The following is a 17,500-nucleotide window of genomic DNA, read 5'->3' on the forward strand; positions in this document are numbered from 1 at the left end:
ATGTATGTATCGTTGCAATTATGTTAAACTGTCGTATATCCAAATTTGGCCAATTACCTTTGTTTCAATATTTATTTTTGTTTGCAATAGCCGATTCTTTTGGTCAAAATACCGTATCTCCAGCTACTTCAGATGCGAAGATATCAAAATTTGTCCAGTGTATTACAACGGTTTCGGCATGGAAAGTTTAAGCTATTTTTCAAGGTGTGTGTGTGTTTGTGTATATATATATATATATATATATATAGATAGATAGATATAGATATATATCTATGTACGTACGTCTACTTATATTTATATGTATGTAGAAGAGAGGGAGAAAGAGAGAGGCAGACTGAAGGAAAGAGAGAGAAACGAGGTGTGTTAGGTGTGTGGACATAGAAAGATGGATGTATATACATACACGTAAAAACACACACATACTTATAAATTCAGTATATATATATAGATAGATAGATAGTTAGATAGATAAATAGATAGATATACGCAAACATACTCCAATAAGCAAATAAATATATACACATTTATATGCATATGTATGTGTGCGCGCGTGTGTTTGTGTGTACAAAGAGAGTGTGTATGTACGCGTATGAACGTACCAATATAAATATATTGTATATATGTAAAGTATGTATATATGTCAATGATATGTGTATGTGTGTTTGTGTCTACGCTCGCATTTAACTATAAAAACATAAATGTCTGAGATTAAACTTTATAAGATGCATTTTGCTCTACAAATATCTCTGAGTGCTTTATCAAATTGTCGTTCAACAGCTTTTCTTTTTTCACTACAAATTGTCTCTGCAAAACATCACCACATCCATAACGTGGCATCCTCAAATCTTTGAGATAACTGAACGAAAATATCTTCGCTATTTTCGGTCATTTCGTCCGATGCCTTTCCTGATATTGTTGCTCGCTTCGTTAGTTAATTAGAATCTGTTCTGTTTTGCGAGAGATATTATCTGCTAATTACCATTGTCTCTTTCCCTGAGGATGAGTGACAAAGATCAATTTGCAAAAACATTATCTATCGCAAAAGCAGAAACATACCATATTTATTTTAGTATAATTTAACGCAGTGCTCTAGTATGTTTTGTTTTTTTTATATTTGTCTTGTAAAATGCGGCGAACTGGCAGAGTCGTTAGTGCGCTGGACGAAATACGTAGCGGTATTTCTCCCGAAATAGGCGAGCTGGCAGAAACGTTAGCACGCCGGGCGAAATGCTTAGCGGTATTTCGTCTGCGTTACGTTCTGAGTTCAAATTCCGCCGAGGTCGACTTTGCCTTTCATCCTTTCGGGGTCGATAAATTAAGTACCAGTTACGAACTGGGGTCGATGTAATCGACTTAATACCTATGTTTGTCATTGTTTGTTCCCTCTATGTATAGCCCCTTGTGGGTAATAAAGAAATAGGTATTTCTCCCGACCCTCTGTTCTGAGTTCAAACTCCGCCGAGATCAATTTTGCCTTTCATCTTTTCAGGATCGTTACATTAAGTACCCGTTGCGTATTGAGGTCGATCTAATCGACTGGCCACCTCCACAAATATTTCGGACTTTGTATCTAGTGTAGAAATAGATATTTGTCTTGTTGATTAATGTGGAATATCTTCACTAATTTTAATTATTTTTCTATGAATTATTCTTTAAACGTTTCAGGTAAAATATCGTTGCTTTGTTTTCATGTGTTTAGGGATAACATATGACTGCAAGCTCACCCGAAGTAAAACTAATTTATATGCTGAAAGTCTGCCTTTAATACATTGAAGGTCGATAAAATAAAAATTAGTTTAGCAATGGGATCAATAAAGTCGACATAATAAATTTTAGGTGAGACTATTAAAACTTCTCCACTTCTTCCAGTATGGCAGAGTAGGCTCAGCGAAAGATTACGGACTCGAAATCAAATTCAAAACAAAAACATCAAAATGTGGTTGGCGGGGAGGACATGTTGAGGCCTTCGTCCTGCAGCGGACAGAATAAAGGCAATCCAATCGAACTCAACCAAAAGCTGGGAGAAGATTTTTTTAAATGCGAACCCAGTATTTCTTTTGATCTTTATGTTACTTCTCCAACTCTTCATCTTGTTCTCTGCAGCAACATCACCATCGTAAATGACCGAAAATACTTCTAGTCAGTTGCTCGATAGAAACCGGTAAGGCACTGCGACGGATGAAAATTATAGAGACAAATATATAAGACTCCCTAGAGTAAATTATTGTTATGATTGTAATTTAAGCCAGATTAGCTCATAAAGCACTGTAATGCATAATGAAGCTTGGGTTTTATTCGTAGTTGTAGACAAAGTATCTATTATTATTTTAACGAAAGTTTCCGTAATTTTCTTCATTAATCAGTAGATATCATGCATTGTGTAATATCTTGTCATCAATAGAGCGATTAAACATGGATGCGATCGATATTTCTCAGCAGGTTTTGCCTCCAGCACAGGGTTCCATTTTGACGTAACCTGTTGCTTTTTGTCCTGCGTACACTCAGATAATCTAAGTGTAAAGGCATTCCATTCGTGACCATCTCGATGTTACTTTTTAAAGACATTGCATTTAAAGTCGCCTTATCTAACACACGAAAATTATTTTCTATTACTGATACTCATGGTGTTATTTCATTCTAGGACTTAAACAGACACTCCAGGAAGAGTTTTTCAACCTGGAACACCACGATTTTTACATCAGCATAATGTAATCCTAGATGCATATATTTCTTTCCCTTTTCAAGGCAAAAGAGTGTAAGTTTTCAGCGAGATGTGATATTTCTACCAGCACGAGCGTTTGCCTAAGAGGCATTGGTTCTCGGCCCTCTCCCTTAGCCTTTGACAACATCTGTCGTTGATTTAAGATGAAAGCTGTAAGTCGTAAAGTTAAGATAATGGTGTGGCTCTATTAACAGTTGCGTGAAATGCTTTTGAAAACTGTGCGATATAAATGACAGGTTTCGTTATATGAGCCTCATAAAAGCAGGGCAATCACTCTTTATCGACATTTCAAATTTTCTGATCTACGGCAACATCTCAGCGTAGAAGCTACTATGGATATTATATATGAGATAAAACGAGTTTCTCTCTGCTTTAAACAGATGAAAGTTTCACTAGATCATGTCATTTCGTTTAGTGTAGAGAGATATTTATCACTGTGTGTGCGCGTATGTATATATGCATATATGTGTGTGTGTATGTATATATATATATATATTATATATATATATATATCTATGTATATATATATATATATATACATACACATATATATACACACACACAAATGTATGAATGTTAGTATAAGGACATGCATAAGAAAGTAAATGTAAGTATATATGTGTATATATATTATATATATATATATATATATATATATATATATATATATATATATATAAACACGCATACAGTAGCACATATGTGAGCCCTTGTGTGCATGTGCGCGTGTATATGAAATATATTCTAAATATTAGAAATCGTTTCTCTGTGATAGAAATTCACGAGAAGATAAATGAAGTTAATACAGTTTCCATGCTTTCGATGGGCAGCTGAAGAGATGGCGATCTCTTGATGGAATGTTTCACGATTAGTTCATCTCCCCTGAGAGAAGGCGCACCCATCTCCTTCCCCAATCGATTACATATAAATTGAGCTGTAATGAAATGCAGTCAGGTTCTGAACTGGTAGAATGATAGATAGATAAACGTGCGTATTTGAGCGTTTAAATATCTCGTTATTTATTAAACTATTTATATTCCACGCTTGTGGAGGCGCAATGGCCCAGTGGTTAGGGCAGCGGACTCGTGGTCATGGGATCGCGGTTTCGATTCCCAAACCGGGCGTTGTGAGGGTTTATTGAGCGAAAACACCTAAGGCTCCCTTGAGGCTCCGGCAGGGGCGGTGGCGAAACCTGCTGTACTCTTTCCCCACAACCAGAAATAACTCCCTTAAAAACAATTTACGTCACACATATATTTACACGCACACTTAACCATAAGTATATATATATATATATATATATATATATATATATATATATATATATATATACTGAAATAGAAAGAGAGAGACACATACTTGTGTATATATATAGACACAAGTATGTATCTCTCTCTTTCTATTTCAGTACATATATATATATATACATATATATGCATGTGTGTAGGCATCTATATATTGCAACGGAATGTACATATTCCTCTTCATCGCAATATATTACCATATTATCTTCTAAGCTTTTGTTGACTCTGTATTTTTTCTATATGATATCGTTCTGCACTCTGTTTTTATATGTCTTTCCCTAAGTCTTCAGATTTACTATTTACAGTCACGAGGAGAGGCAAATAGAGTATCACAAACACAAGGAAGGAAGAAAAGAAAACCTGGAAAAAAATCTTTGAAGAATATATAAAATATTAAGGAATGCGTTGAAATAATAAGCAAAAAAGAACGTGATAAAACGATTTGAAAACTCGCTTTACTTTTCGTATACAAACGCGTTATCTTTAATGGAGATAAACAGGTGTTGTATGCTGGAATAACAGTAAGCATAGCAACAACAATCAGAAGAACAACATCATGAAGAAAAGAACACAGCTACATCTAACAATAATGATAAATACAACAACAACTAGAAAAACAGTAACAATGTAAATATTGAGGATAAAGCAATATTAATATATGCTTAGTGCGATAAAGAGGGGAAAAAAACGATATTGTTATACATATATAGATATTCACTGACATGCGCGTTATACAGCTATCGAGCCTTGTATACATATATTTATACACACACATTGGCATGTATTCCATGTATTGTATTTCCACGTGTATACACCAACATGAATATAAACTTTAATAATTATTCTATATGTATCTTATATATGTTCATAAACACAGGCCTACATACTCATGGAAACGGAGTACATACCAGCGCATGAACTCACACACCTGAGCAGACATACACACACCTACTCTTTGTTTTCTCTCTCTCTCTCTCTCTCTCTCTCTCTCTCTCTCTCTCTCTCTCTCCCTCTCATACATACACACTCATATGCACACACACTCTTATTTTAAAGTCTCGTATTTACTTCTATTTTCGGATATTTTATATAATTCTAAAGAAGAAACAATATACAATTATATATACATCATGTAATTTCCTTCTCCTCCCCTACCAAATTTCGGGCCTTGTGCCTGTGGTGGAAAGCTAACTAACTCTGGCTTCGCTAAGACGGAGGTGTTGTTTTCAGTCGTGTTTGATTGTTTGTGTGTCCGTGAACAAAATATATCAAAAACCATTGGATTGATTAAATAAATTAAATCATCATAATCATCATTATCATCCTCATCATCATCATCATCATCATCATCATCATCATCGCTGTCGTCGTCGTTATTAGTATTCAGTGAAAGAGGAGTCCATGCCATCAAAGACACACTGGGGTAGAATATACGAAGCTCAGCACACCCTTCATGACTACTCGTCAGATAAGGGTACACCAGGCACATGCATCACAAACATATGTGAGCGACATGGTGATCTTAACAGCGATGATCAGCGAATATTCGGAGGGAGCTAAATTCTACTTGTAAAACACTTGGAGAGGTCTTCAATTTCTGACACGCGCTAGCAAGACTCTCTCAAGGTAATTGGTCCACTGGATTTTCTAGATTAGATGCACTGCACCATTCCGTTTAAAAGAGAGGGAGTTATCTGATACTAATCACCCTGAAGGAAGAGCGATAAGCTTAAAAAATTTCTATTATACCTCTTCTCTTCCGGTAAGAGAGGAAGTGTGCAACATCCATATTCTAATGTAGAGTGTTGCTTATTAATTGTTATGAGTGTGAAACAATTACTAGACGGAATTAATTAATACTAATTAATGCATTTTCTCCCATATAGAACATTCTTAAAGGATTCCGTCTTTTTTGTTTGTTGTCAATATATGATTGTCAAGTTTCATCTTATTGTATTGTAAATTACACAATCCTGATGAAAAACGAAGTTTAATTAATTGCAAGATAGCGTTATTTAAAGCCGTACACTACGAGATTACGTTTTTAACACATTATTTGGTTCTCTGTCTTTCAACTTCGCCATTTTTTATCGATTACATTCCTCGTCCTCTTTCCTTATTCTTATAACTTTTAATCCGTTACTTGATTATTGGTTTCTTTTCATGCAAAAGTCTCTTTCTTTTACGATGTCATTTTGAGGGAAGGGCAAACCAGGTCAATTTACTCAGTAGAGACCTACATTTGTAACTGTCGTCTGGTATGCTTAGAAATAAGAATACATCAATCCAGCCAGCCAGTCATCCTTACATACACACATACGCATATACACATATATGCACACATATGTATATTTGTATGAGGATAGTATGCTGATATATATACATATATATATATATATATATATATATAATATATATATATATATATATATATATATATATATATGTATAGCTGTCCATATCTATCTATCTATCTATCTATCTATCTATCTATCTATCTATCTATCTATCTATATAAATATACACGCACATACATACATACATATGTTTACATATATACACACATAAATACATACATATATATATATGCACGCAAACAAAACGTATGTTGGTAGAAAACCGCCTCGATGGCGGTATATCTGCACTTAGAGGAAGGGATTCAGACTGGGTCAAAAACACTGATTTTGATGAATTCTAAAATGCCGAGCCGACACTCGATACAATAAATAACTTCGGGCCTGATATTGGAATTCCAGCACCAACAGATAAATAAAGATTCCGCTTAAAGTATAGCGATTCTACCCCCAGTGGAACAACACCCAGACAAATATACCAGCTGCAACAACAACATTAGAAAAACGTAGAACTGTACCAGCAGTGATTACGATACTAGTTGCATCTTTCTTCCCCAAACCCAACCCCCAATGTCCCTCTCATTACTGACAACAGCAAAAGAAACAAAAAAATCTGACGCCAAATTATTAACAAAACATCAAATCCATAACAATTACGTGAAGCCTATTTCTGCCTTGAATAGCTCTTCGTTACTTATTTCACTGTAATCGTAGGCCTGGAATTTGAGATATGTTGTCAGTCGATTATAATCGTCGGTAATATTTTGCTAATATAACATTTTTCTCTCTTAATGGCAGAAATATGAATGAAAAATTTCATCACAACAAGATTTTTACTCAAACACCAAATGTCGGGAACAAAAGTGGCAAGGCATTTTATTTTAACTAACATGAAGATTTTAGTTTACTCTGCGTTGAATCTGTTCTGCAAACCAGAATGGCCGAAACAAAACTCAAACTCACGCCATAAAAATAGCTATGGAAATGTTAGAGTAGGAAACAGGCAGAGAGATATGAAGCAGGTCTAGATTAGTCGGAGGCATGACACACAGGTCACGAATGTCGGTGAAGTAACTTTCACAAGTATTTGGGATTGATGCAACGAATGATGAAACAAGCAATGGTTGAATTATTTCATTTTTACTGAATTTAATAAAAAGAATAACTGAAGTAAAATAGAGCCAGCGTGTGTGTCATCATTGGTGTAATGACCAACGCGATATAATACACATTATGTGCATGTATGTGAGCATGCAGTTATGCGTGTGCATATGCTGCAAAGTAAGTTTGTATGTATATATATATGTTTGTGTGTGTATGTGTGTGTGTATATATATACGTGTATGTATATATATATATATATATATATATATATATATATATATATATATATATATATACGCGTGTGTGTGTGTGTGTGATTTATTGGTGTATGTTTGAAATATGCACGGAGTAACCAAATTCTGTTTCTAACCTTCGCGTCTAAAGTGCGTTGCGTTCGAATTTAAGATTGATATCCTTTATCGATTCTCTGATCTTAAAACGTTATATGATATCACTTCAAGTTCATTTCCTCTGTTATACTTCTTCATCGACTTCTTGATTGGTAGCGCCATCCTATACACACGGTTTACCCAAACTAAATACGAACGTAACCAATTAATTTTCTTCTATGCCATGGAATACCGATTTTAAAATTATGTATTTCCTCGAAGCTATCATGTCTTCTATTTTTGAACGTTTCATCAATAAATTTAAGATAGAGATGTTTGGCCAGAAGAGATTCACGTAATGAACATGCAGCCTGTTACAGAATCATTATGAATTCTTTTTCGATTTTTATACTTGCAATAATTGTTTCTTTAATTCCTCCTGGAATCGCTCGCCTTCTTTTGTTAACTTTTCGATAATTACTGAGATGATGCTTACTCGTTTCATTTCAGCGCTACTTTGAGGAATCCATTATTGCTGTAACCTTCTAAGAAGCAACACAAAAGCTCCTTTATTTCATTCATGATATTTCTTCTATGCTTCCTTGATTGCGTACTTGAAATTGATGCAGCTTTCACTTTCCCTTCAAGTCATTTATTTTCTCTATAATTGCTCTCTGTTCACACCGTGGCTTAATTGGTTTCCAAGTGTAATCCCATATTTTCTTTGCTCTCACGACGTCCGTATCTTTATAGAACTTCCATTCCTTCATTTAGAGATAACGCTAAGCTCTTAACACCAGCACTTGTTTTCTCTTCAATATTATTTCATCCAGAGCCGTTGAGGTTAGATTACATATTGTATCTGGGTGGAGTGAAGAAACGCAATTACTAATGAGAAATGATTCAGTAGATGTCTTCTTCATACAAGTGGTTTATGCCATTGATATCCTTTATGCCTGCTTCAGTTCTCGTTTCCACTGCTTTGTTAATGATTCTTTGACATCAGAACATATACATTCAAGTTTGATTTTTCTTTTCATTTCTGGTGTCTCTATAAAGTCAGACTTTTTTGCGAGTCAATTTGTTGATAAAAGTGCTGGATTCTTCCGTTTGTATTGGTTATCCGATACCGACAGTACTCTATCCTTAGACTTTGTGACATAGGATATTTACATAGCTTGTACTTTAGAAAAATACTTCGAGGCGGGATTACAGCGTAACATCCCTGTAAAGCTGAAATGTCTTGTGCAAATTTATAAGTTTGCCGGTACATGTCACAGAACTACTTTATTAACGGATGGTGTAATTTTCTAGCTCTCTCCATATATTTAACTTTTACTTCGATATACAATTTGTTGCGTTCATTTTGTAGATATTGACAGACGTTGAATGAATTGGGTATATTTGACATTATGTATCCTGAATTGCTCCGATAAAGACTTTACCTGAATTTTACCTGAAAAATTTCTTTTGAAATTTCCCCTCAACTGAGATATTTGTGATCTTTTGAGATTTGCATTCCTGTAATATGGGATGTGATGGTTTTATGTCCAATAAAGACCTTGTCGGATTCTTCCACATGCATTAATCTTGTCTGAAACGATGTCTAATTTTATGGAATTTGCGGAAAGTTGGATGGTTGACGTCTGTTGTGGGGTGGAGGTATTGATGTGCTTTCTGACCTGAGATGTTTCTTTCGGGATATATCTCTTAATTCGATGCCGTGTTATCGTTGGAGAACAGAAGGCAATATGTACATTTTATATATTGGATAGTTTGTGGTGACGTTTGAGACGCGAATGTTGATCTAATTAAAGAACAGATGAAAGGAGATAATTGGGTTTATTTTCTGTTCATTTTATGGTCCCATTGTGCCGCTTCGTATATGAACATTATTTTACTTAGAAGTCGGTAGCTTCGTATTTTATACGATAATATTTGGTCGACTGTTGTTTACTCAGGGGACATTTAGGAGGTTATCCCATATAAACGGCGCTCTATGTTCTTGGTAATTAGAAAAGTGTGTTTGGAATGAATGTTATGGAGAGGAAACATAGAATTTGTAGGTGGCTTTGGATAAATATTTGAGGTTGAAGTATTTGATTGCTTTTACGCTTTATGTTCCTTTTTCAAATATGACAAATTTTAATGCTAAACCGTCGTCTTTGTATATTCTTTTACTTGTTGGAGATAAGGTTCTGTTTTTGTAGTATGACACTTAGGTCGAAAATCTCTATGCTTTCTTCCATCATTTACTCTTGTAAAATGGAAGGAGTTTATTCGATTTGCTTGTTACGATTATCTTCTAAGATTTCGATATAGCAGAATCGCTAGCGTACCACACAAAATTGCTTAGCAGCTTATCTTCCGGCTCTTTACAGATGTTCAATCGCTGGCGAGGTCGCCTGTGTCTTTCTCCCTTTCCTCGTCGACAAAGTAAGTACAATTTTAGCACTTGGTTCGATGCAAACACCTTACCCCCACCCTGTAAAATCTATTGGCTTTACTCCAAAATTTAAAACTAATGCTAAGCTTATATTTCGATGTATATTTATTCAAATTGGTAAGTTCGATAAAAGCTTAGAATCTCACAGTATCGAAAGTATGAATTTGAAATGCCTTTCATTGTGTATTTGGCTGCTACAACTTGAAAATGATGTTTATGATGGTGGGCAATGCACTAATGATCTTCCGTATTATTTTCGTCTCGAATAATTGATAACATCAGGGATTTGTATTCATCGGATATTTTGCACTTCGAAGATCGATTTTATTTGAGGACTTCTAAGAATTTGCATTTGCGGTCTCAGTGAGAATTATGAGTGCAATTTTCCTAAACATTGTATCATGGCAACTTTTTGATAACTAGTTGCTATACGTTTGTGCTCCTAATTTAAGTGCATTGAATATAATAAGACAATTTTCCCAATTGCTTAGAAAATATTTATCAAGAAGTACACTTGTCTCATTTTTACGCCTTGTTTTAATTTTACTTACGTATTTATATATTGTTTCCCAATTATAAAATTGAAATATTAAAGAAACACATGATAAAGGTCATTGTAATCAAATCTTGCAGATGAGAGAGGTTGGAGTTGGAGGACAAAAATGAAGGTGGAAATTATTAATGACTACGTCATAGGGAATGGTTTCCAGTGATGGTCAGTTAAAGGTCATTAACAGCAAAACGATATCACAGAGGTAATATAGCACTTCTTGTTTATAGACTTATATATACGATTTGGAGAATCAATCAACTGATTAAAATGATTTGATATAAAATGCAGACATGTGTGTTGCTGCACATATGAAACAAAAAGTAACAAGAACTTGCATCTCCTCTCAAAAGCACACAATTTTGTGCATTACGTTGAATTCGGTATTACATACGTAACGAGTCTCAGCTAGTTATGAAACAATTGTAGTGAATATTCAACCTGTTGCACACCTTTGGTTTTGGATATTTATTAACATTCTTAGCAGGGTTTGGTACGAAACCATGGGTTGCATGGAGACAATTAGCTTACGGAAAATTCAATTTAACATCCTTATGGGAAGAAATATGTCACTTACGATGTTAATCGATTTTTATATCGACTCTTTCTGCTTTTGTCGTCTATACTAACCTATTTCTTTACTACCCACAAGAGGCTAAACATAGAGTAGACAAACAAGGACAGACAAACGGATTAAGTCGATTATATCGACCCCAGTGCGTAACTGGTACTTAATTTATCGACCCCGAAAGGATGAAAGGCAAAGTCGACCTCGGCGGAATTTGAACCCAGAACGTAACGGCAGACAAAATACGGCTACACATTTCGCCCAGCGTGCTAACGTTTCTGCCAGCTCGCCTCTATACTAACCGCTTATTTACTTGAAGCTTATGAACCTCCTACACTTAGATCCCTGGATCGTGCTTACCAATATATAAATGAGCGTGTGTGTGTGTGCGCGTGCGCGTATAAGTGTTTATGATTGTATGTGTGTGTCTGTGTGTGCATACATGGAAAGTGGTTTCTCAGGATGTTATATTTCTACACACTGGAAATATTTTCCTTTTATCTGGTGTAAAGCTATTCAAAGAAATTTCAGTTCCACCTCACCTCACGAACCCTTCGTTCGGGATTACAATTGTTTAAGTTTTTCACTTGCGTGTAAAAAGGAAATCGTTGAAAACGAGGCAGAAATTCCTTTGTAGTTAATTCATTTGCCCTGTTTTGCTTTTAAATTCTTATTTTCAGTTCTCTGCTGCCAGTAACTAACTCTTAAAGTCTGAAGCCGGAAAAATCTCTGCTTTGGTAAACGTGAACAAAAATCTACGGATATATTGACAATAAAGAATTTTCAACGTGGGGATTTGGGTCACCAAAATACTTGGAAATATTTGAACTGAAAGTTTCGTCGATTAGGGAGAAAGATTTAATATTCTGAAAACAACTCAGCTACGTGTTTGCCCGTACAACTTGATAACCGGTGTTTCTTGTGTTACGTCCCCGTAGCTTGCTGAAGGTGTGCCATACAGACTTTTGAAACGGTAACGGGGTTAATTGCTTCGACGAAAACCTTCAAATGCAGGTCACTAAAATGGCCGTCATTCAACGACCGCAACTAGAAAAGGGGGAAAGAGGAAAGAAAGGTGGTATGATCTGTCTCATGTTGTTTCGACTGCAGAATTATATGGCGGCTAACTATGTCTATAGAAAAAAATATCTGAAAAAGCAAAATCTATCACTCAGCTCATAAATCGATACAATGCATGTGATCGAACAACCGAATGTGCAGGAAGATCAATTTCCTTTATATAAGTATGCATGTGTATATATGTTGTGTGTGTGTGTATATGTGATTGTGTGTATGTTCGTAGGTGTGTGTTTGGGTACTTGTATTTGTGCGTGAGAATTAATGTGCTTTATGCAGTTCTGCTTTTGAAGTAGAAGCGTATTAATTGTGATGTTTCATTCTCAACAAACCACACCAGCAATCGTCACTGTTGAGCTGCCAACTGTTCGCTTGAATTGTTTCAACGTGGTTGATGAAGATCTGAATTTGGAAGCGGAGAAAGAAAAAAAACATCCTGCGCGAAAAAACGTTGAAAATGTCACAATAACACAACTACTACTACTACTACTACTACTACTACTACTACTACTACTACTACTACTACTGCAACTGCTGCTGCTGCAATCTCTCTATCGATCTATCTAACTATGTGTTTGTATATATATATATATATATATATATATGCATGTATCGGAGAACTCCTGCGATCAATAATAGCCATGAGATTGTACTTAGAAAATTACCCTCCAAGGCACAAGTATGTGCAGGGTTGTTTATGGAAGATCAACAGCCGCCCATGCATACCAGCCTCCCCTCTCCACACCACCGATGTTATCCAAGGGAAAGGCAAAAGTCGAAACAGCTTGGCACCAGAGACGTTGCAACTCATTTTTACACACACACACACACACACACATATATATATATATATATATATATGTTAGTTAGTTAGTTAGTTAGTTAGTTAATTTGGCTCAAAAGCAAATAGCAAGGCCATGTAGGGGGACATGGAGTTAAGTACAGGGTGGTGTTCATGTAAAGAGTTCAGGCTACTTGAGGTCCAGGGAGGCTTTGAACAAAGCGGTCGTCGGCATCTTCACCATCTCGTCTGGCAGCTTGTCCCACGGATCCGCAACCCGGACGGAGAAAGCTCCTCTCCTTCGATTGAGATGAAATCGTCGCAGGTAGAGCTTTTCGGAATGACCCCGCAGCCGACGCTCTGGAGCAGGAGTGAAGAACAGCTCTTTCGAGAGGTTACACTTTCCGCTTATGATGTTGTGGGCGAGAATGAGATCACCACGGAGGCGGCGTTTTTCAAGAGAATAAAGGTCGAGCGTCCTCAGCCTTTCTTCGTTGGACAAATTTTTGAGACCATGAACCATGCGGGTAGCCAGCTTCTGGACTCTTTCGAGATGCTGTATGTCTTTGAGGAGATAAGGAGAAGAGGCTTGAATCCCATACTCCAATATGGGTCTCACCAGCGTGACATAGAGTGGTAGGAATATGGCTGCCGTGAGCATTCCGAATGACCGTCGAATCAAGAACAGAATTCCGCGTGCTTTGTTGGCAGCATGGACGCACTGGGCCGAAGGCGAAAAGGAGGAATCCACCAAGATACCCAGGTCCTTTACCTGATCGGTCCTCTCCAGCAGCACACGACCCGGCTCGAAATCAAGTTGAGTTGCAGGAGTAGAGCCGACAGGCAGATGACAGCACTTTGACACGTTCAGACACAGGTCCCAATCGTTAGACCACTTCCAAATTTGGTGGAGGCATCGACGAAGATCCTCTATATTACCGCGAGGAGCGATCAGTTTGATATCGTCGGCAAATAGAAGGGTGTGGTGCGTGAGGTCGTCGGGCAAGTCATTTATGAAGACTAAGAACAACAAGGGCCCAAGCACTGAACCTTGAGGCACGCCACTGCTCGCACTGGAGACGTCGGACCGCGAAACATTAACTTGGACTTGGAAGGAGCGATCTGAGAGGAAGGTACCAACCCATCGTACAATATCCGGATGGAAACTATATGCTTGAAGCTTGACAAGTAATAGGCGGTGGTTTACCGAGTCAAAAGCTTTGGCATGTATATATATATATATATATAATATATATATATATATATATACATATAATATATATATATGTATATATATGTATGTATGTATGTATGTATATATTTACCATCGAAATTTAGGGCTGATTGAGCAAAATGCTAATGTGTGTATTAAATATGAATATAAAAAGTTAGGGGCAGTCGAATACTTATCATCATTTCGCTAAACAAATGGGATGTAAATTGAATTGAAATGTAAGAATTTCATTGGAAGCAGCATGAGGTGATGATTTTCGTTGCTACGACTGACTCAAACGCTACAGTGGTGAAGGCAAGCCACTGGCTTTGGTTAAAAAGAGACGATGATCAATGGATTGAAGAACATTGAATGAAGCCTGTTGCTGTCCTGTATGTGGGACTTTTACTGGTGAGGAATGATATTAAACTGCAACACCTTCAAAGTGCTTGTGTTCACAAATAATGCAAGAATATTAACATCGGGTTATCGTCACGCGCGAGGGTGGTCGTATAGAAAAGACAGAATTAACACAGCTTGTTCATTAATATGGCACAAACTCTCTTTTCCCTACGACAACGTCTAGAAACATGGCATGCATACAATATATAATATTATTTAATATCCAACCCCCTCCATCGTGAGATAAAAGATTTTCCTTGCTAGAGGAGAAACATGTGCAAGTTACCTTTTTAGGTATCTACATGAAAAATATTTGAAATAATAGGAAAAGCTTGAAGATTTGGGCATTTTAAAATTTCTTTCTTGTTGCTTCTAATTTTACAGGAAAGGCATTGATTCATCTCTGATGTTTCACTTATTTCCTGACCAAGAAAACTCCTTTCTCTGATCATAGAGCCCTTCTCAAATAATACCGCCCTTCCCATATATTACCGACCTTCCCGGTGTTTGTGTTAAAGTTTGAATATGACAATATATCATTGGATAGATTTCCTGCTTTGATAATCATATGACATTTCAAGAAGTATGGGATTGATCTTCGATACCAGCTTTTGTTAATCACGTTTAGGATGTAATATTTGGCATTATTACTGTTTTAAAAAGAACTTCTCTCCGGATAACGTCGGGTGCTTGAGGCTTTGCAGCCGTCAAAAAGATATAGATCTATTTCCATTTTCGATCGATTTGAAATATTTGTTTCCATGCTTGATAATCTCTGCTGTTGATTTCCTTTTCAATAATACTTCTTTTTTTCAGGATATTTTTGTCTTTTGTTCTTTCTTTCACATTTTTATATTTCTCGATAATATAGTATTCTTTTGTCCTATAGTCTGTACTGATCTTAGCATAGTCTCTCATGGGCATTTCTGCTTTTTATTTCATTTATCTGTGACTTTGATAATATCTTGTTGTTCACTGATTCGCAATGGTCTTTTTGTTATTTATCCTCAAGCATTTTAACTGCTTCACTAACCATTTTTCTATTGCTTTTTTTATATCTAAAGCATCAACACAATTCACTTGAAGAATTTTATTTTTCGGATTTGACTATTTCTTTCAAAATCTCACATGGAATTTTTACAATTTTCTTTAAGAATCTTTAAGCAATTTGTACTATTTCCATCTGTGTTCTTTAAGAGCATCACTTTCTGCATTCTGTTTTCTGCCTCTCAGCAAATTCTTATATTACTGTATCCTATTATTTCCCGTATTTTGTTTTAAGGCTACAAAATTGTCTATTCTCTTTATTATTTCATCTTGCTCCTGTTCGCTCGGATTAACCCTTAGATTAGTCTTAATCTCGCACGTGTCTAATTGCAGTAATTCCATTTGTAGAAATGACGTTGGTTTTTCTCTGTGCTTTAAGAAAATAAAATCTTATATACTATCACCTCATAATTTGACTACCATTTTCAGTCAGTCACCTTGTCGTTGCCTAGGTTACTTAACCTCAGTCCAATTATATTCATGGAAAGTTATCGTCTAAGACATACCGTTCGTGACCATCTCATTTGTTTTAATTACACAGCATAAAAATACATTATCCTTTTGTCTTTCCCGTTGCTAAGAAGAGAAGAGAAGATATGCGTTAAATCTGGCTGCTATTTCTAGAAACTCTTTTGTCTTTTATATCAGATTATGTGGTTTAAAATCAAATAAAATTTCAGTCTAAAGACAAGAGCTCCATGGCATTATGGCTGAGAATATCCAGTAGTCTTTGGTGTGTTGTAAGCAGATTATATTGGTTTCAAATTCTGACATAAATCTGTAATTTCGTTGGAGAGGATAAGTCAACTAAATCGACCCCAGTGCTTCACAGTTAATTATTTTATCGATCCCGAAATGATGAATGACAAAGTCGACCTCGCCGGAACTAGACCACAGAGCGTAAAGACGCACCAAATGCCGCTAAGCATTTCGCCTAAAAGTTATTCCAGCTCGTTGCCTCTCTAAGACAGATTATATTAACTAACGCTTATATATAATATATTTGAGATTATATGGGGATATATTAAGGTGTATCAGCAGCTGATTCTAGTATGAGCTCCAAGAGTAACCCTGTCATTTGAAAATTATATCTTTAAGATTGCTGTCCGTGCGTATTATCCCTCTAATATAATATTTTATTGAAAGGTTCTAAGATCCTCTTTCACAGAATTTGGATAAATCCGCATTTAGAAGATTTCCCACAAGCACAGATTGCTCATTATGTTATAAAAGATAATATTCCTACACATACACATAAGCGTGTACTCAAACACGCACATATATATTGGAATGCTTAGTAAGTTTATAGTTTAACATTGATTCAATGCATTTGTAACTCAGTTTATAATTATTGTGCTAAAAACTGACACCTGGTATGTGGTTGTCGCTGCTGGTGTTGTTGTTGTTAAGCAACAAGACGGGTAAGGGTGATTAGGTGATGGTCTAGGGCTTAGGGTCGGGAAAACCTAGACCTTGGAAAAAAAAACTTTGTTCGTCTTGTTGTAGTCGAGGGCTCTTCGTTGACGCCCGACACCACTTGGAGGTGGCCCTCGAAGTTGCTGAAAATGGAGATCTCTAGGTCCAAGTTCTTGAACGGCTGTCG

This window comes from Octopus sinensis, linkage group LG23 (genome assembly GCF_006345805.1).
Source record: "Octopus sinensis linkage group LG23, ASM634580v1, whole genome shotgun sequence".
In the NCBI taxonomy this organism is placed as follows: Eukaryota; Metazoa; Mollusca; class Cephalopoda; order Octopoda; family Octopodidae; genus Octopus; species Octopus sinensis.